The following is a 22,393-nucleotide window of genomic DNA, read 5'->3' on the forward strand; positions in this document are numbered from 1 at the left end:
ATAGTCAGAGTGCACGTTTTAAAGGTTAAGCAAGGCGACTTAAGTGGCTCTACTACATTAGCTCCTCAAACCATATATGGCAATCAGGATTATGGCAAGATAATGACAGGGAAACAGTTGTTATTAAATAAGTTACCCCTATGAAAATATGTACATTAACTGATAGACTTAGGGTGCACACACATCACACCACCAGCAGAGAAATACATGCTGCACGAACATAGCAGAGCCATGAGAATGGTTCAAGGAAATAAATACAAAGGTAACATTCCACGTTGAACTAATGAATAATCTAAGCGTCTGAAGAGTCCATAGTTGAGACTTGTGGTGCTGCTTGTACTCCGCATCGCTATTCTGACCTCTTACCTTGTTGTATCTCCTGCAGCCATAGCATGGTACAGGTGTGTGAACATAGCTAGAGTTACATATAAAAATAAGTGTATTGTTATATCTTTAACGCTAAACTTCAGCTCTTATGCACCATATGAGTCTAATGTCTGTTCTGCACTCTATGTGGGGCCCAAGGTAAGCTAGAGGCAAATTCCTAGTTGAGTGCTGATCAAAGTACTTTGTATAAAACGTTTGGCTCCTCTCAGTGATCACAAGTCTAACTATGTGGGCGCCTATGGTATCTCACTTCATTAAAGTTCAGTACCCCCAGCCAATTAGTACTCCAATAGATTGCCAGTATTTTATCGCCTAGCAGATTTATGGGGCTATACCTGAATTGTCTACACACAATCTGCCAGGCGACGGCGGCTTAGGGATAAATTCAGCCCACACCAGTTCTGCGCTGCTGACAGCGGCTCCTGTAAAGAGGATACGGCACCTCTCCGGGCGAATCTGTCTCCCCTGATGAGGGCCCACAGGTCACGGCTGAATCCTCTGGAGGAGTGGCGTAAAGCTGGAGAATTGTACCCGCAGGTCTCAACTCACGCTCGCTATAGTCAGGTGCCTCTTTAACGGAAGTCTGCCGAATCATCCGTGGGTCTAGGCCATTGGTTGCATTCTGCTTCTGTGCCGGCATCCCAGCTCCCCCTGCAGTGTGCTCCCCCTTATGTTCGGAGTCATCCACCAACATGGCTCTCCCCTCCAGGCCGGCTAGATGCTCCCGCAGCTCACCCAGCGGTCCAACCAGAGTGCTTGGGTCACCACTGGAGTAGTCTTCACTATGGAGTGAAGGTTGTATGCATGCGGTAGGTGAAGTTGTAAAGGGTGTCCGGAGCGGGCACATAATAGAGTCGTCTTGTGGTTTCTGTGAAGCTTGCGATTCTCCCTTAGCCTTTGTACAAATTTCTTTTAGAGAGGCATACTCCTCATCAATAAGTGCACACAGCTCATTGTATTGTGAATTGAGCATGGCTGCTACTTCCCGGACGATCCACTTAGAGTCCAGCGCCATGTTGGGGGGATAGTGCGTTAATAGTATGTAGAAACGTTATGTCCCTTATCCCTGAAGGCAAATTAAATTCTGCTGTCCGTAGTTATTTCACAAGCTATTCTCCCTTTTTTCAGAAAGAACTATAGTTGACAGTGTCTTTGCACTGCATACCCGGCTTACAAGATACCGGGGGGGGGGGGGTGTTGAGAGCCTCTCACTCCAGTGACTGCCTTAGGCCTCAACGTTCTGGATCGGTTGTTCAGTGTGGTAGTCCCAATATTTTGATATCAATCGAATCAGCTTGATGAGTAGGTTTTAGATATCAGGGTGAGGTAGTTGGATGGTCCTCAAAAACAACAATAGAAGGCAAACTGTTGATGCTTCACTCAGAGCAGCTGATATTGCTTCCATTCAAGGTGCTGCCCAGAGACACGCCCCACATCAGTCATTCTTAATACTATGGCAGGATTGGACAGGAGACAATGGACAAACAAATAGTAAGACCCCCTGTAAATCTTTACAAACAAAGGAGCGTATTAACCCAACAATATAACTTCTATCCCTCATTCCTCTTTCTCTCTTGCATTAACAAATGAACAAATTAATTTTGTCAAGCAATCATTCATTTTTCATCTGTTTTGTCCAATAATGTACTTGACTGTTCATATATCTAACAACTCATGGTATGAATAAAATTAGAAGAAACGCAAATGCAAGAATGCTTACCATTACTATTACAAAACTTTTTTTGGCTACACTCTTGTTTATTTTTAGGGGGCGGTGGATATCAGTGCAGTATATGGTTGATGATGCCTATTAATAACCCCAGGACAGCAGACAAATTAAAATATAATGAAGTGCACCATAGCACAAGGAGCTGTATTGAACTTGCTTTTGCCATATTAAAGAGCAGATTCAGGAGCCTTGGTCACTCAGGAGAAGTACTGTAATATTACCCAATAAAAGTGACATGCAACATAATGGTATGCTGTGTCCTGCATTATATAGCTATGCATCAGGGTGGTAGCAAGAGTTTGAATTGCCTTTAAACACAGATGATGATGGTGACATGGAGATAGTGGCCCCAGTGAAAAGTGCAGTGTCAGCGAGAAGTCAACACTTTTCTAATGTCCTGAGCTCTTGATATTCTGATGGGTTCTCCTGCTTTGATGCATCAGCTCTCTGCTGTTTAGGGCTTCTGACTTCTAGATTGGTGTTATTCTCTTACTGCAACCTTATCCTTCTGATGCTGTTACTACAGGCTATTCCTTATAACTAACCCCATTGCTTAAATTATTCCTAGGGAACCTGTAACTGTAGTGGTGCAAACAAGTGTGAGTATGTCACCATGGCTGGATTATAGTCTCACTCAAAGCAGATACAGCATATAGTTAGATGAAGGGGCGTTAAATGCACTGGAGGGCCACATTGTGGGTCTGGGCCATTGTTTGGACTTTTAGTGTTTAGTCTTTTATAAAATCTGCAACACTAGTTTTTACAACAAAAAATATTCATAGTGTTAACAATTAGTATGCATTGTTTTTTTGGGGTGTAAAAAGCATTTCTCCAAAGGCTCATGGATTTTATTTCAATTAAGACACCTGGGACTAGATACAAATTGGAGCTCTGTTTTTTATAAACCTAAAAAAATGTTTTAAACGTTATTAAATGCTGGGAGAAAAAAATCAATACAAGAATATTTAATGATGTGAAAATTATATGAAATTCCAATGTCAGTGTTTATTAATAAAGTTTTATTGAAACACAACCATTTGTTTATGTACTGTCTATGGCGGCTTTCATGCTACAGTGGTAGAGTTGAGTAGTAGGACAGTATGTAGCGCTGTCGTTGTTTTACGCTGCTGCTGCTTAAAAAAAAAAAAAGATTCAATTGAAAATGAGGCAACAACTAAAGTAAGTTCTCAAGTGTTTTATTTGTTCGTCATAAATCTTGAATTTCATCAAAAACAAAGAGCCTCTACAAAAATATATATTTCATTAAATTTGTTTAGTAAAAATAATTCAGCTTTCTTTAAGATTTAATTATTATTAAAATATTTAACGTATAAATTAGTAAATTGAGTTTAATGTTTGCATAAACAAAAAGAGAGAAGAGCTCTCTTTTTGTTTATAACTTGTTCTATGGCTAGTTACCACCTCTTTTTGCCCATCATGTGTCATACACAGAAAGGAACCTTCCTGTAGTATATCAGTCTGATCCTAACTAAACAGTACGGTCCAGCCCTGAACTACCAGGCAATCCCTCTGTGAATGAGAGATATAGCAAACCCCAAATGTACGTTTTGGCCTAGTGTGGGCCTCGTCAGTGAGGTGTATCCATATCCCTCTAAGCACATTGGGCAATGTCCACATCGGGTTTTCTGCTTTACCCTGGACTGTACTGTTTAGTCAGGGTCAGACTGATATGCTACAGGAAAGTTCTGCTCTGTGAAAGGCACAATGTTAAGCAAAAAGAGACTGCTCTTTGGGTGGTAACTAGCCATAGAACAAGCTATTATGCTATTCTTCGTTCCCAGGTCGAGCTCTCCTCTCTTTTGTATAAGTTTGATGTTTCATCTGCATATCATATTCCATTACTACCCTTTGTGTTACAACTGATTTTCTCATTCATTGATATAAAACAAGTTGTTTGCTCGTGAACAATAGTTATTTCCAGCCGGACATAAAAACAGAACGACAAAGAAATCTATTTCTGCGTTACAGAGCAGATGGCGTCTCTCCATACTGAGACGTTTGTAAACAGTAATTATCTTAATAACCCAGTAGCGCAGCTGGCGTCTCGCTGTTTTTCAAGTCTTTGTACAATTAACATCTTCACTGCTGAATACAAGTGTTTTACTGACAATCTCAGGATTTCATTGTCACTTATACACTAAAAATATAGCCCATAAGCTACACACATGGCTAATGCATAGAAGGATTAAAGCATTTAGGGTTAAATTACTAGTGTAGCACGCAATTGCGCTTTCCTCTTATAATACCAGCGCACGCAAATGTGTGGTTGCATTACAATTAAAGTGCGCTTCCATAGGCTCACTAAAGCGCACTTCCATAGGCTCCAATGGGAGCCTTGTTCTCATGCCGTGAGACGCGGCAGAGAACCTAGAGCAGCGAAAGGGGGTAAGTCACGCAGCGTTGGGCAGCAAATAAAAACATATCTGTATATGAATATATACATCTATATTTATGTGTTTATATGTGTATATACATCTATATTTCTGTTTATATGTGTATATACATATTAACACATAAATATAGATGTATATAGGCATATACATATACAGTATAATAACAGTATAATCACAGTCCCCATAATCATAGTCCCTCTAGGTAAAGGCACTTTTTATTGTCATTTTTTTTTCTAACACCCCATATTCACTCATTTTAACCCCTTATAACTGCTTTGTGCCGTTATTTAAAAAATAAAAATAAAAAATGCTCATATATTTTATTAATAAAAATGAAACTTACATTTTATTTGGGGAGCTATAGGGGGACATTTTTTTAATTAACCAGGGGTCTGATTAAAGTAAAGTGCTGCGCAAGCTCGCGGTAGCAATAGTCAGAGGTCTGATTAAAGTAAAGTGCTGCGCAAGCCCGCGGTAGCAATAGTCAGACACTTTAGAGCAGTGATTTGAGTGCTGTTATAATGGAGAGAAGCATTTCTTATAGTTTTGTATTACATTTATGCTTTAAGAGCATTTGCTGGTAGGTGCTTTACATTTATTATATTAGCTTATAAGTCTCTATAACTAATAGTGATAAAAAAGCAGTGAACTGTACGGTCAATCCAAGGGTATCAGCAGAATGGGGGCTTGGTAAAAAAAATATGGCCTGGCAATTATAATGTAGACACATGCTAATTTATAAAGAAAATTAAGAGCAAAATGCATTTGTTTGCCTTCGGACACCTATGGTTCAAACATAAATTAACCCCTTCGCTACCGGGAATTTCAGAGAACTTTCCTAAAATACAAGACAATTTTTAGCAATTTTGCTATCACTCAAAACACAGGACACCCAATCTTCTACAGCTTCCGCTCGGAACCTTGACGCACCATCCTCCTCCAGCTTAGCTTCGGGCACCTCTCAAGTTACCACTCGCCCGCCTGCCGCCACCACCAACACTATCACCACAGCCGCTTCACTTGATCTGTCAGAGGAGTTATTTACACATCAGTTGGAAGAAATGAGTGATGCGCAACCATCATTGACAGAGGATGTAGATAACAGTGATATGTCTCAGTCAGGCAGCATTACAGACATGGACGTACGGTGTGATGATGATGATGTTGTACCCGCTGCTGCTTCCTTTGTTGAGTTGTCAGATACAAGTGAAGCGGTTGATGATGACGATGCGTCCGTGGATGTCACATGGGTGCCCGCTAGAAGAGAAGAAGAAGAGGGGGAAAGTTCAGATGGGGAGACAGAGAGGAGGAGGAGACGAGTTGGAAGGAGGGGGAGGTCATCGCAAGGAGCTAGTGGCACAGTCAGACAGCATGCATCGGCACCCGGGGTCAGCCAGACAGCACGCCAATCAACGCATGATGTTGCCACCACCAGAATGCCGTCATTGCAGAGCTCAGCAGTATGGCATTTTTTTGTGTGTCTGCCTCTGACAACAGCGATGCCATTTGCAACCTGTGCCAAAAGAAACTGAGTCGTGGGAAGTCCAACACCCACCTAGGTACAACTGCTTTGCGAAGGCACATGATCGCACATCACAAACGCCTATGGGATCAACACATGAGTACAAGCAGCACACAAACTCAAAGCCGCCATCCTCCTCTTGGTCCAGCATCTTCAGCCACGTCAACCACTGCTGTCCTCCTTGCCCCCTCTCAACCATCCGCCACTCCGTGTCTCGCCTTGAGCAGTTCCTGCTCATCTGCCCACAATCAGGTGTCCCGGCATCTGACAGCTGGCTTGACTGAACTCTTAGCCCGCCAGCTTTTACCATACAAGCTGGTGGAGTCTGAGGCGTTCAAAAAATTTGTAGCTATTGGGACACCGCAGTGGAAGGTACCCGGCCGAAATTTCTTTGCACAAAAGGCAATCCCCAACCTGTACTGGATTGTGCAAAAGGAAGTAATGGCATGTCTGGCACACAGTGTTGGGGCAAGGGTCCATCTGACCACTGATACCTGGTCTGCAAAGCATGGTCAGGGCAGGTATATCACCTACACTGTGCATTGGGTAAACCTGCTGACGGCTGCCAAGCATGGAATGCGTGGCTCTGCAGAGGAGGAGTTGGTGACACCGCCATGACTTGCAGGCAGGCCTGCTGCCACCTCCTCTACTCCTCCTACTCCATCCTCTTCCATAACCTCCTCAGCTGAGTCCCCTTCTGCTGCTGCGTCTTGCTCCAGATCAACGGCACCCCCCCAGCTCCCCAGGTACTATTCCACATCCCGGATATGGCAGTGTCACGCCGTCTTGGGGTTGACTTGCCTGAAAGCAGAGAATCACACCGGACCAGCACTCCTGTCCACCCTGAACGCACAGGTGGATCAGTGGCTGACTCCGCACCAACTGGAGATCGGCAAAGTGGTTAGTGACAACGGAAGAAATTTGTTGGCGGCATTGAAATTGGGCAAGTTGACACATGTGCCGTGCATGGCACATGTGTGAAATCTGATCGTACAACGCTTTGTGCATAAGTACCGAGGCTTACAGGACATCCTGAAGCAGGCCAGGAAGGTGTGTGGCCATTTCAGGCGTTCCTACATGGCCATGGCGCACTTTTCAGATATCCAGCGGAGAAACAACATGCAAGTGAGGCGCTTGATTTGCGACAGCCCGACACGTTGGAATTCAACACTCCTAATGTTCGACCACCTGCTCCAACAAGAAAAAGCCCTTAACGACTATTTGTATGACCGGGGTGCTAGGACAGCCTCTGCGGAGCTGGGAATTTTTTTGCCAAGTTACTGGACGCTCATGCACAATACCTGAAGGCTCATGCGTCCTTTTGAGGAGGTGACAAACCTAGTCAGTCGCACCGAAGGCATCATCAGCGACATCATACCATTTGTTTTCTTCCTGGAGCGTGCCCTGCAAAGATTGCTGGATCAGGCCGTAGATGAGCGTGAAGAGGAAGAGGAAGAGTTGTGGTCACCATCACCACCAGAAACAGCCTTATCAGCATCGCTTGCTGGACCTGCAGCAAGGCTGGAAGAGGATTGTGAGGAAGAGGAGTCAGAGGAGGAATGTGGCTTTGAGGAGGAGGAGGAAGACCAACCACAACAGGCATCCCAGGGTGCTCGTTGTCACCTATCTGGTACCCGTGGTGTTGTACGTGGCTGGGGGGAAGAACATACCTTCAGTGAGATCACTGAGGACGAGGAACGGGACATGAGTAGCTCAGCATCCAACCTTGTGCAAATGGGGTCTTTCATGCTGTCGTGCCTGTTGAGGGACCCTCATATAAAAAGGCTGAAGGAGAACGACCTGTACTGGGTGTCCACGCTACTAGACCACCGATATAAGCATAAAGTGCCTGAAATGTTACCAAATTCCCGCAAGTCGGAAAGGATGCAGCAGTTCCAAAATAAATTAAAAAGTATGCTTTAAACAGCGTATAAGGGTGATGTCACAGCACAACGGGAATCTAACAGGGGAAGAGGTGAAAGTAATCCTCCTCCTCCCACGACCACGCCGGCAAAGACAGGATGCTGTACAGACATGTTGTTGATGGAGTACATGCAGAGCTTTTTAAGTCCTACTAGTCGCCACAGCCCTTCGGGGTCCACCCTCAGAGAACGACTTGACCGACAGGTAGCAGACTACCTTGCCTTAACTGCAGATATCGACACTCTGAGGAGCGATGAACCCCTTGACTACTGGGTGTGCAGGCTTGACCTGTGGCCTGAGCTATCCCAATTTGCGATAGAACTTCTGGCCTGCCCCGCTTCAAGTGTCCTGTCAGAAAGGACCTTCAGTGCAGCAGGAGGTATTGTCACTGAGAAGAGAAGTTGCCTAGGTCAAAAAAGTCTAGATTACCTCACCTTTATTAAGATGAATGAGGGATGGATCCCGAAGGGACTGACATTGGGCGATACATTCGAGTAAAAAAGGCCTGATGAGATGAGCTGCCTTGGGCTAAAAATGGTCTACACGCTGCTGTATTTTATCTTCGAATGCCGGATGACTTGCGTGACTTATCCGCCACCAACTAGGGTTCAAGCCGCAATGTTTTAGGGCATTTTCTGCCTGGGAAACAAACATCAATTTTTCTGGCCGCTGCTACAGCAGCGGCTGCAACAATACCTCATTTTTCAGGCGTCTGTACATGCCAAATTTTTCTGGCCTCTGGTGCTGCACTGTGGCTTCAAAAACCAAACCAAAAAAAAGGCATGTAACAGGGATTAAACTGATAGGAATAGTACTACTTAACACACCACTCATATCTGGTGGCACAGTAGATTGCACGCGCAGTGCCCCAAATTTGAAGTAGGAGGACCGACCAAGCATCTTTTTCCATCTCCCGGTTCCTAAAATCCATGCCATATACACGTCCCCTGATAGGGGACCTAACAGGTATTAAACTGATCAGAATAGTACTACTTAACACACCTTATAATAACGCAGAGAGAGGCAATGCAGAGAGAGGAGTCTGAAGAAGAGAAGTCAGAGGAGGAAGTGGCTTTGAGGAGGTGGAAGACCAAACACAGCAGGCGTCCCAGGGGGCTTGTTGTCACCTTTCGGGGACCCTTGGTGTTGTACGTGGCTGGGTGGAGGAAGAGACCTTCAATGACATCAGTGAGGACAAGGAACGGGACATGGCTAGCTTGGTATCCAACCTTGTGCAAATGTGGAGTATGCGGTTGTGCAAATGGACTGTTTGCGGTTGTTTGCGGTGCGTTAAAGGGAAAGTCTAGGCCAAAATAAACTTTCATGATTCAGATAGAGCATGTAATTTTAAACAATTTTCCAATTTACTTTTATCACCAATTTTGCTTTGTTCTCTTGGTATTCTTAGTTGAAAGCTTAACCTAGGAGGTTCATATGCTAATTTCTTAGACCTTGAAGCCCACCTCTTTCAGATTGCATTTTAACAGTTTTTCACCACTAGAGGGTGTTAGTTCACGTATTTCATATAGATAACACTGTGCTCGTGCATGAGAAGTTATCTGGGAGCAGACACTGATTGGCTAGACTGCAAGTCTGTCAAAAGAACTGAAAAAAGGGGCAGTTTGCAGAGGCTTAGATACAAGATAATCACAGAGGTTAAAAGTATATTATTATAAATGTGTTAGTAATGCAAAACTGGGAAATGGGTAATAAAGGGATTATCTATCTTTTAAAAGAATAAAAATTCTGGTGTAGACTGTCCCTTTAAACGGGGAGTTTGGTCTGTCACTGTGAAGCAGGCGTAACCCTTACACTACCTGATCGATACAACATCATACCTGATGTTTTAAAGCACGTTATTCCAAACAATTTAGGAATGTTAGGTGATTTATGCCCTTTATGGCTTAAAAACAGACTCTGCATCAATTATGTAATTTTCCATGGGAGTTTTGCCATGGATCCCCCTCCGGCATACCATAGTCCAGGTGTTAGTCCCCTTGAAACAACTTTTCCATCACTATTGTGGCCAGAAAGAGTCCCTGTGAGTTTTAAAATTCGCCTGCCTATTGAAGTCTATGGCGGTTCGCCCAGTTCGCCCGTTCGCGAACAGTTGCGGAAGTTCGCGTTCGCCGTTCGCGAACGCAAAATTTTAGGTTTGCGACATCAATACTGGTTGTACGTGGTCGTGCACGATTTCCCTATAGACATCAATGGGGGGAGCCGGCTGAAAAAAAGTCTAACACCTGCAATAAAGCAGTGTAAAGCTCAGTAACGCAGCCCCATTGATTCCTATGGGGAAACTAAATTTATGTTTACACCTAACACCCTAACATGAACCCTGAGTCTAAACACCCCTAATCTTACACTTATTAACCCCTAATCTGCTGCCCCTGACATCGCCGACACCTACATTATACTTATTAAACCCTAATCTGCTGCTCAGGACATAGCCGCCATTATAATAAACATATTAACCCCTAAACCTCCGCACTCCCGCATCTCAAACACTATTTAATTATTAACCCCTAATCTGCTGCCCCTAACATCGCCTCACCTACCTACATTTATTAACCCCTAATATGCCGTCCCCAACGTCGCCGCCACTATACTAAAGTTATTAACCCCTAAACCTAAGTCTAACCCTAACCCTAAGACCCACTTAATTAAATATAATTAAAATAAAGCTGAAATCCTATTATTAATAACTACATAATTCCTATTTAAAACTAAATACCTATAAAATAAACCCTTAGCTAGATACAATATAACTAATAGCTACATTGTATCTAGCTTAGGGTTTATTTTTATTTTACAGGCAAGTTTGTATTTATTTTAACTAGGTAGAATAGTTACTAAATAGTTACTACTTATTTACTGTAAAATAAAACCTAACCTGTCTTACACTAACACCTAACCTTACACTACAATTAAATAAATTACCTAACTTAAATACAATTAAAAAATTAAATACAAATACTAAATTACAAAAAAACAAAACACTAAATTGCACAAAATAAAAAACAAATTACAAGATATTTAAACTAATTACACCTAATCTAATAGCCCTATCAAAATAAAAAAGCCCCCCCCTAGCCTAAACTAAACTACCAATAGCCCTTAAAAGGGCCTTTTGCGGGGCATAGCCCCAAAGAAATCAGCTCTTTTAGCTGTAAAAAAATACAAACAACCCCCCCAACAGTAAAACCCACCACTCACAGAACCAACCCCCCATATAAAACCCTAACTAAAAAAAACCTAAGCTCCCCATTGCATTTGGATGGGCATTGCCCTTAAAAGGGCATTTAGCTCTATTGCTGCCCAAACCATAATCTAAAACTAAAACCCACCCAATAAACCCTTAAAAAATCCTAACACTAACCCCCAAAGATCCACTTACAGTTTTGAAGAGCGGACATCCATCGTCAATAAAGCAGGGAGAAGTACTCAACGAAGCGGAAAGAAGTCCTCAACGAAGCCAGGAGAAGTCTTCATCCAAGCTGGGAGAAGTGATCCTCCAGACAGGAAGAAGTCTTCATCCAGACGGCATCTTCTATCTTCATCCATCCGACGTGGAGCATGTCCTTCTTCAAGACATCCAGCGTGGAGCATCCTCTTCTTATGACGACTCCCGATGAATGAAGGTTCCTTTAAGTGACATCATCCAAGATGGCGTCCCTTAGATTCCGATTGGCTGATAGAATTCTATCAGCCAATCGGAATAAAGATCCAATCAGCCAATAGGATTGAGTTTGCATTCTATTGACTGATTGGAACATTTACTATTAGTAAATTACTATTAGGATACTATTAGTTATATTGTAGCTAGCTTAGGGTTTATTTTACAGGTAAATATTTAGTTTTAAATAGGAATTATTTAGTTATTAATAGTAGGTTTTCTTTAGATTTATTTTAATTATATTTAAGTTAGTGGGTGTTAGTGGGTGTTAGGGTTAGGGTTAGACTTAGGTTTAGGGGTTAATAACTTTAGTATAGTGGTGGCGACGTTGGGGGTGGCAGATTTGGGGTTAATAAATGTAGGTAGGGGTGGCGATGTTAGGGACGGGAGATTAGGGGTTAATAATATTTAAATAGTGTTTGAGATGCGGGAGTGCGGCGGTTAAGGGGTTAATATGTTTATTATAGTGTTGCCTATGTCCAAAGCGGCAGATTAGGGGTTAATAAGTATAATGTAGGTGTCGGCGATGTCGGGGGCGGCAGATTAGGGGTTAATATTTTTATTATAGTGTTTGTGATGCGGGAGGGCCTCAGTTTAGGGGTTAATAGGTAGTTTATGGTTGTTAGTGTACTTTTTAGCACTTTAGTTATGAGTTTTATGCTACAGCTTTGTAGTGTAAAACTCATAACTACTGACTTTAGAATGCGTTACGAATCTTGCGGTATAGGCTATACCGCTCACTTTTTGGCCTCCAAAAAAAAGCTTGTAATATCGGCGCTATGGAAGTCCCATTGAAAAAAGACTTTACGAAAATTGCGTAAGTTAATTTGCGGTACGGTCAAAAAAGTGTGCGGGACAGCTGTACCTACAAGACTCGTAATAGCAGCGGTAGTGAAAAAGCAGCGTTATGAGCCTTAACACTGCTTTTTTACTCATAACGCAAAACTCATAATCTAGCCATTTGTTAGTTAGTAAACAGCAGTTTGGTGAATATTGAGTATAATTCTTGTATAATTTGTTGTGCCTCACTGATAAATGTTCACTTAAGAGATATGAACAGATGATCTTATTATACAATATTGCTATCGAACCTACACTGCTAGCCCCTGATTGCTTTTATTTTTGATCATTTTGTTTATTATTTTTTGTAATGTCAGAATTTTTAATTTTTTTCGTAGTATTAGGTTTATTTAAATTTGTAATTTAGGTTTTTTAATTGGTATTTTTGTTTAATTTTATTAGAATAGTTACGTTAGGTTAATTTATAGTTTAATATTATATTTTTTATTTCACAAGTTTTTATATATTTTAAGATAGTTATATTGTAACTTTTAATTTAAAGTTAGGGGGTGTTAGGTTTAGGGGTTAATAGTTTAATTTAGTATTTTGCAATGTGGGGGCTGGCGGTTTAGGGGTTAATAGGTTTATATAGTGTTGGCAATGTGGGGGGCTGGCGGTTTAGGGGTTAATATGTTTATTTTAGTGTCGGCGATGTGGGTGAGCAGCAGATTAGGGGTTAATACAGTTTAATATAGCATTTTCAATGTGGTAGGGTGGCGGTTTATGGGGTTAATAGGTAGTTTATGGCTGTTAGTGTACTTTGTGACATTTTAGTTATGAGTTTTGTGAAACATTTTTGTTTTGCAAATCCATAACTACAGGTCTCAGATCGCGGAATGGCTCGTGTCGGTATAGGCTGTAACCGCACAACCTGTAATATGACGCTATGGAAAATCCCGCACTCAAACGTCATTTTTTGAGTGTGAAATGGATGTTGCGTTACAGGCTAAAATGCTTGCGGTAAAGCTATACCGCTGCAACTTGTAATATGCGTTACCGGCCATTCCACGTGTAATGGCCAGTTTTTCAGCGGTATAGCTGTACCACAAAACTCATAATCTATGTGAATATGAGCAGAGAGCTTGACGAGCACAAACACTTGCAATAAAAACCTTATAGCTCGCACGCAAATCTTTCCACTCGTAATCTGGCCCAAAGTCAGCAGGCCTACCTATCTGTCACAATTTTAATAAAGTAAAGGTATAGTTAAAATACACAGGGCTAGATTACCAGTAGAGTATTTTTTAATGCTCCTGTTTGAACGGTAACTGCGCTAGTAGTAAGCATTTTGCACTAGTCGGGTTGCACTCGTATTATGAGTTGAAAGTAAACTGTTTTTGCTCTCGCGCTAACCCAATGAGCACAAAAAGTCTGACTTAGAATATCACATGTGCGCTCGTGTATCCCCCGAGAAGTCAGTAGAGCAAAAACAAATCCTGATTGCATATTGTATGTGCGCTAACCCGATGAGCACAAAAATTCTGACTTAGAATATCACATGTGCACTCATGTATCCCCCGAGAAGTCAATAGAGCAAAAACAAATCCTGATTGCATATTCTATGTGCGCTAACCCGATGAGCACAAAAAGTCTGACTTAGACTATCACGTGTGCGCTCGTGTATCCCCCAAGAAGTCAATAGAGCAAAAACAAATCCTGATTGCATATTGTATGTGCGCTAACCCGATGAGCACAAAAAGTCTGACTTAGAATATCACGTGTGCGCTTGTGTATCCCCCCGAGAAGTCAATAGAGCAAAAACAAATCCTGATTGCATATTCTATGTGCGCTAACCTGATGAGCACAAAAAGTCTGACTTAGAATATCACGTGTGCGCTCTTGTATCCCCCGAGAAGTCAATAGAGCAAAAACAAATCCTGATTGCATATTCTATGTGCGCCAACCTGACAAGAAAATAGAAATGATTCCTATTCCAGTGTTTTCACATTGCATAATATGTTCATTTGTTTGCCTAATGTGTGATACACAGAATGGCTTTGTTTGTATCCATATCTGAGACAGATTGTTGCATATTTCACTCAGCGCTAATAATGGTTTATGTATATAGTGTATATATTTTTTGTATGATACACATAGGGTATATTGATTCACCTATACTGTAATTATTTGGTATGTGTTTTATTTTTTAATAGATGTTTTATTATTAAGGGTGTATGTTGCCAGGGTAACCCCATGGTGGTTTTTCTGGTAGTGGGAGGGGCCTAATGCCTTTATATTGTTTGTCACTTTATTCACTATTGTTGGTCTGATGAAGGGGTGAACACCCCGAAACGTCACTGCAAATAAAACTCAAGTTTGAATAAATTTCAAGACCAGTGAGTGCTTTGTTCCACATCTACTATCTACCTGCCTCTTAGCACCCTGGCATTTGAATACAGTTAGTGTGAGTGCACTTAACCTACCTCATATATATATATCTGGTTGAATTTTGGTAAAATATATATTTATATATACAGATATATAGAGGACTATATAATAATGAATTCTTAGAACATATTCCCCCATGTGCAGAACATTGGAATGTGAAATATTTACAGTAACTACACACTATAACACTTTATTAAATATGAATATTGCATAAATATGCATTTACATGTTATCATCTACTTAACTGTATAGGTTTACAAGCCACTCCTATATATATATATATATATATATATATATATATATATATATATATATATATACATATGTATTTATGTGTTTAAATGTGTATACCTGTCTGTAAATACATAACTACACATATAAATAAATACATATACACACACACACACACACACATATATATATGTATCTCTATGTTAAAGATCTTTGCAGCCTTTTCTTTCTAACACCTCAGACCTCATATCATTGAGCCCTTATAACTTTTGTGTGCAATAATTTTTTAAAATATGTTTTATTAGATGGTATTATTATGAGTGTAGATGTATAATGTAATGTATTTTTTGTGTTTTGTGACACTTTTTTGTTAACCAGAGCTCTGAGGATGCAGTAATCATTCTAGCGTACATTACGATTGCGTTCAAGCGATCGCGTTTACTTTCAACTTTTAATACCAGCATGAGCTGGTAATGAGCGCAAACACCCGCAATAAACCCTTTATTGCTCACACATAATCTGGTCCACAAAGGGTTAAAGTTTCATTAAAAATGTATTTTAAGCCCCACAAAAAGCAAGCTAACCTACCTATCAGTCACAGGCTATGCCCCTAAAGCAATATAATAATGTTAAAAGAACATTCAACTCCTGTATGACTAAAATCCAACATAAGTGCCTGACCGGCTGTCTCTAACATCAGTCATTCTTAATACTATGGCAGGATTGGACAGGAGACAATGGACAAACAAATAGTAAGACCCCCTGTAAATCTTTACAAAGGAGCGTATTAACCCAACAATATAACTTCTATCCCTCATTCCTCTATCTCTCTTGGTGCCAAACGGCATTAACAAATGAACAAATTAATTTTGTCAAGCAATCATTCATTTTTCATCTGTTTTGTCCAATAATGTACTTGACTGTTCATATATCTAACAACTCATGGTATGAATAAAATTAGAAGAAACACAAATGCAAGAATGCTTACCATTACTATTACAAAACTTTTTTTGGCTACACTCTTGTTTATTTTTAGGGGGCGGTGGATATCAGTGCAGTATATGGTTGATGATGCCTATTAATAACCCCAGGACAGCAGACAAATTAAAATATAATGAAGTGCACCATAGCACAAGGAGCTGTATTGAACTTGCTTTTGCCATATTAAAGAGCAGATTCAGGAGCCTTGGTCACTCAGGAGAAGTACTGTAATATTACCCAATAAAAGTGACATGCAACATAATGGTATGCTGTGTCCTGCATTATATAGCTATGCATCAGGGTGGTAGCAAGAGTTTGAATTGCCTTTAAACACAGATGATGATGGTGACATGGAGATAGTGGCCCCAGTGAAAAGTGCAGTGTCAGCGAGAAGTCAACACTTTTCTAATGTCCTGAGCTCTTGATATTCTGATGGGTTCTCCTGCTTTGATGCATCAGCTCTCTGCTGTTTAGGGCTTCTGACTTCTAGATTGGTGTTATTCTCTTACTGCAACCTTATCCTTCTGATGCTGTTACTACAGGCTATTCCTTATAACTAACCCCATTGCTTAAATTATTCCTAGGGAACCTGTAACTGTAGTGGTGCAAACAAGTGTGAGTATGTCACCATGGCTGGATTATAGTCTCACTCAAAGCAGATACAGCATATAGTTAGATGAAGGGGCGTTAAATGCACTGGAGGGCCACATTGTGGGTCTGGGCCATTGTTTGGACTTTTAGGCCTAGATTTGGAGTTTGGCGTTAGCCGTGAAAACCAGCGTTAGAGGCCCCTAACGCGGGTTTCTTACGGACTCCGGTATTTAGAGTTTATTTACCGCCACTCCAAAATCACCTAACGCTCAAATTTCTACCGACACCTCAGACCCAGTAGTAAACATATACCGACAAAAAAAACATCTACGAATCAAATTAAAAATATTACACAAAGTACACTTACACTCATACAAACACTACACTATGTTTATTTTTCATATTTAATAATTTTTAAGCAAAATACAAAGGATTAAAGTTGCGAGATCTCGGGTGTTAGAAAAAAAACAACACAAATCCATTTTCCCATTGACTTACATTGACACACGGGAAAAGACCCTCGTATACCTACATCTAACTAATAACATTATCACAAACATACACTCATCGATGCATACAAACAATATACACCACATGACATACACAAAATATTTATTTATCACAAAAAGAACACAATTTAGTTACTTTTTCACACAAGCTCATGACGTCACTCACTTTACGAGGAAAACCAGTCTTAGAAAAAAAAAATTGGAAATCTTTAGAGCCTCCATTGACTTCTATTGGGAAGACGTGCTCGTGCACGCGAAACCCTCATTTCCCTAACGCACGCAAATAGCGTAGACTGAAAAACTCCAAATACCAGCGCTAGAAAATACATGATTTTATGCGTTAGACATAGCGATGATAAATAGATCAAGAAATGACTATGGTGGATTTATGTTTTTTAATTATTGAATATTCACAACACCATAAAATTGTTTCACACTTTTAGATTACATCAACTACAAATCAACATCACTAGTAACACATTATTATTTAAATAAAATTACATTTAAAATTAAAATAAAATTCACTAAACATTTCTTGATTCACAAACACTACACAATGGGAAACACCTCTCATTTACCTTTATTATTGCATTTCTGTTATTCAACTCATATGCTTGCAGCAACAGCATATCTACATAGGCTTAACACATGATCACTCATGGATGCACATATATTACTTTTAACATTCACTCATACATGTGCATTCAAATGATGGGGGAAAAACACATTACATTCTCTCGAGGAATCACAAAACACAACATATGGATTTTAATGTACTTTTAACATCTTGATTCCATCACAATAAACCATTAGGAATTACGTACAAGAAGAACATCATTACACAAGATTACAGATGTCACTTTATGGGAAGGAACAACAATGCCAGACCGCTATATAGAAGTCAGCATATGTGGGACACAATCACAATATATACGTATATGTACATAACACGCATCACCCATCACGCAACCACAAAGCACACATTTAGATTTTATTCAGCACACAATAACAATGTAGTCAAATACAACAACACAATGAGGATTTCAGAACTACATAGGCAGGTTAATAATATCATGACGTCATTACAAGATTCAACCATACACATCACAGATTCACCACTGTACCGCCCCTTTAGGAACTTTAACACTCAATACTACAATACAACATATACGTAAATAACAGTTTGGAACAGCATTATTAGGGAAATTTCAATGGGACAATTAATAAATATTGTCAGATCGCAAATCACTTATATATATAATACTACAGATGACAGCCGGAAGTTATTCAGCATTAGTGCCATTTGAATGGGACGCATACAATATTGACATCTCGGCAATCACTTATATATACAATACTACAGATGACAGCCGGAAGTTATTCAGTATTAGTGCCATTTGAAAGGGACGCATACAATATTTACATCTCGGCAATCACTTATATATACAATACTACAGATGACAGCCGGAAGTTATTCAGTATTAGTGCCATTTGAAAGGGACGCATACAATATTTACATCTCGGCAATCACTTATATATACAATACTACAGATGACAGCCGGAAGTTATTCAGTATTAGTGCGATTTGAAAGGGACGCATACAATATTGACAGCTCGGCAATCACTTATATATACAATACTACAGATGACAGCCGGAAGTTATTCAGTATTAGTGCCATTTTAATGGGACGCATACAATATTGACATCTCGGCAATCACTTACATATACAATACTACAGATGGCAGACGGGAAGTTCGGAATTATTATTGCGATTTTAAAGGGACGCATACAATATTGACAGCTCGGCAATCACTTATATATATACAATACTACAGATGGCAGACGGGAAGTTCTGAATTATTATTGCGATTTTAAAGGGACGCATACAATATTGACAGCTCGGCAATCACTTATATATATACAATACTACAGATGGCAGACGGGAAGTTCTGAATTATTATTGCGATTTTAAAGGGACGCATACAATATTGACATCTCGGCAATCACTTATATATACAATACTACAGATGACAGCCGGAAGTTATTCAGTATTAGTGCCATTTGAAAGGGACGCATACAATATTTACATCTCGGCAATCACTTATATATACAATACTACAGATGACAGACGGGAAGTTCGGAATTATTATTGCGATTTTAAAGGGACGCATACAATATTGACATCTCGGAAATCACTTATATATACAATACTACAGATGGCAGACGGGTATTTCGGAATTATTATTGCGATTTTAAAGGGACGCATACAATATTGACATCTCGGAAATCACTTATATATACAATCCTACAGATGGCAGCTGTTACTTTATCGTTTAAAAACAATATTGCAGCAACATTGATCGATCACATTTGATGCACATTATACACAACTATGCACTTTCATTCATGTTAGCCTGGACGTGTGTTTGTTACTATAAGATCGCGTTTAAGAAATATTGATTACGCATATGAACAAACATTGCAAACATGCACTGTATGTGTGATATTTGACACTTTCACATTGAGATTCATTGGGGGAAAAAAACATTTCAGCCAAAAAAAATTAAACGCCCACTTTGAAAGCATTCGCGCCGCTCACATACAAACAAGTGAATACAATTAGCAATCATTACAAACTCACTACCATTGGACTAATCGTACTATAAATCCCCCAAACAACATGGCCAATGCATCACTTGTGATCCACATCAGATCAAGTGCTTACCTTGTTACGCTGTTTTGAAAGATGGATGACGATGACATGGTAGACGCTGCTGGTGCTGCTATTGGCGAACTAGCTGTTGGTCGAATCAGGATGCCTCGGCGGCTCAGACTGAGACAAAGGGGTCGTCTGGTTCGAGGTCCTCGTGTCTACAGGGTGAGACCCACCTTGGAAAACATGAGCGACTTTGAGGTTTTTGATAAGTATCGGCTCGATCGCGAACAGCTCATTGGCCTTTACGAGCTTCTTAAACCTCATTTGGAGCCACGTATACAAATAAGGACTGCTGTTCCCCCCATGAGTAAGATGCTAAGCTGTCTATACGTCCTGGCCTCCGGGAGTTTTCAATCAGGAGAACTGTACATGCATGGCCTGGCTCAAGGTACATTCTCTGTGGTGTTTGATAACTTTCTGGACGCCATGGTACGTATCAGTAAGCAATAAATAGGATTCCCACAAAATGATGGTGATTGGAGGCGCCTGAAGCGGGAATTCTTTGATATTGCTCAATTGCCCAATGTCTTGGGAGCCATTGATTGTACCCACATTGCGCTGCGTGCTCCAATTGATGACTTGCCCTTCAGAAATCGCAAACATTTTCATAGCCTCAACGTGCAGTATGTTTGTGACGCACGGATGAGGATTATGCATGTGTATGCAAATTTTGGAGGGGCTTGTCATGATGCCCGCATCCTCTCTCTGTCGTCCCTGTGGAGACAGTTTGAGGAAAGACAAATGCCCCCTGGTTATCTCGTTGGTGAGTATTTGTGCACAACATGTTTAATTAGTTTGACAATTGCCCCTGTAGTCTTAAAATGTTAGCGTCATGTTCATCTATAGGATGCAATTTAACCATTTGTTATTTACCGACGCTAATGTTTACTTTTATTTAAATGCAGATATGTAGCATGTCTTACCTTAAGTGCTCAGATAGAGAATGCAATGTAACCATGTAGTTAGCATTTTACACAAGGTTTGGTTTAGGAGAAATACGCATATGTAGCATGTCTTAGCTGAAATGTGAATATATTATCTCATGCAATTTAACCCTGTCATTGTCTCTTTCCGCTAATGTGTAGTTTTAGTTCAATGCAGATATGTAGCATGTCTTACCTTAAGTGCTCAGATAGAGAATGCAATGTAACCATGTAGTTAGCATTTTACACAAGGTTTGGTTTAGGAGAAATACGCATATGTAGCATGTCTTAGCTGAAATGTGAATATATTATCTCATGCAATTTAACCCTGTCATTGTCTCTTTCCGCTAATGTGTAGTTTTAGTTCAATGCAGATATGTAGCATGTCTTACCTTAAGTGCTCAGATAGAGAATGCAATGTAACCATGTAGTTAGCATTTTACACAAGGTTTGGTTTAGGAGAAATACGCATATGTAGCATGTCTTAGCTGAAATGTGAATATATTATCTCATGCAATTTAACCCTGTCATTGTCTCTTTCCGCTAATGTGTAGTTTTAGTTCAATGCAGATATGTAGCATGTCTTACCTTAAGTGCTCAGATAGAGAATGCAATGTAACCATGTAGTTAGCATTTTACACAAGGTTTGGTTTAGGAGAAATACGCATATGTAGCATGTCTTAGCTGAAATGTGAATATATTATCTCATGCAATTTAACCCTGTCATTGTCTCTTTCCGCTAATGTGTAGTTTTAGTTCAATGCAGATATGTAGCATGTCTTACCTTAAGTGCTCAGATAGAGAATGCAATGTAACCATGTAGTTAGCATTTTACACAAGGTTTGGTTTAGGAGAAATACGCATATGTAGCATGTCTTAGCTGAAATGTGAATATATTATCTCATGCAATTTAACCCTGTCATTGTCTCTTTCCGCTAATGTGTAGTTTTAGTTCAATGCAGATATGTAGCATGTCTTACCTTAAGTGCTCAGATAGAGAATGCAATGTAACCATGTAGTTAGCATTTTACACAAGGTTTGGTTTAGGAGAAATACGCATATGTAGCATGTCTTAGCTGAAATGTGAATATATTATCTCATGCAATTTAACCCTGTCATTGTCTCTTTCCGCTAATGTGTAGTTTTAGTTCAATGCAGATATGTAGCATGTCTTACCTTAAGTGCTCAGATAGAGAATGCAATGTAACCATGTAGTTAGCATTTTACACAAGGTTTGATTTAGGAGAAATACGCATATGTAGCATGTCTTAGCTGAAATGGCAAGATACAGAATAATATACAACTTTTTTTTTGGATGTTTCTGAAAAATTTTAATACGGATTATCGTGTAAAAAAAATTATTTCTAAAACAATATACTATTTTAAGGATTCTGTTTGAATTATGTTCTGTTCATAATTTATAGGTGATTCTGGGTACATGAGCCGGCCTTGGCTCATTACCCCCTTGCGTAGCCCGACTGATGTGTCTGAGGAGCGCTACAATAGGGCTCATAAGAGAACCAGGGCGGTGGTTGAAAGGATGTTTGGGCTCCTGAAGATGA

This window comes from Bombina bombina, chromosome 4 (assembly GCF_027579735.1).
Source record: "Bombina bombina isolate aBomBom1 chromosome 4, aBomBom1.pri, whole genome shotgun sequence".
Classification (NCBI taxonomy): Eukaryota; Metazoa; Chordata; class Amphibia; order Anura; family Bombinatoridae; genus Bombina; species Bombina bombina.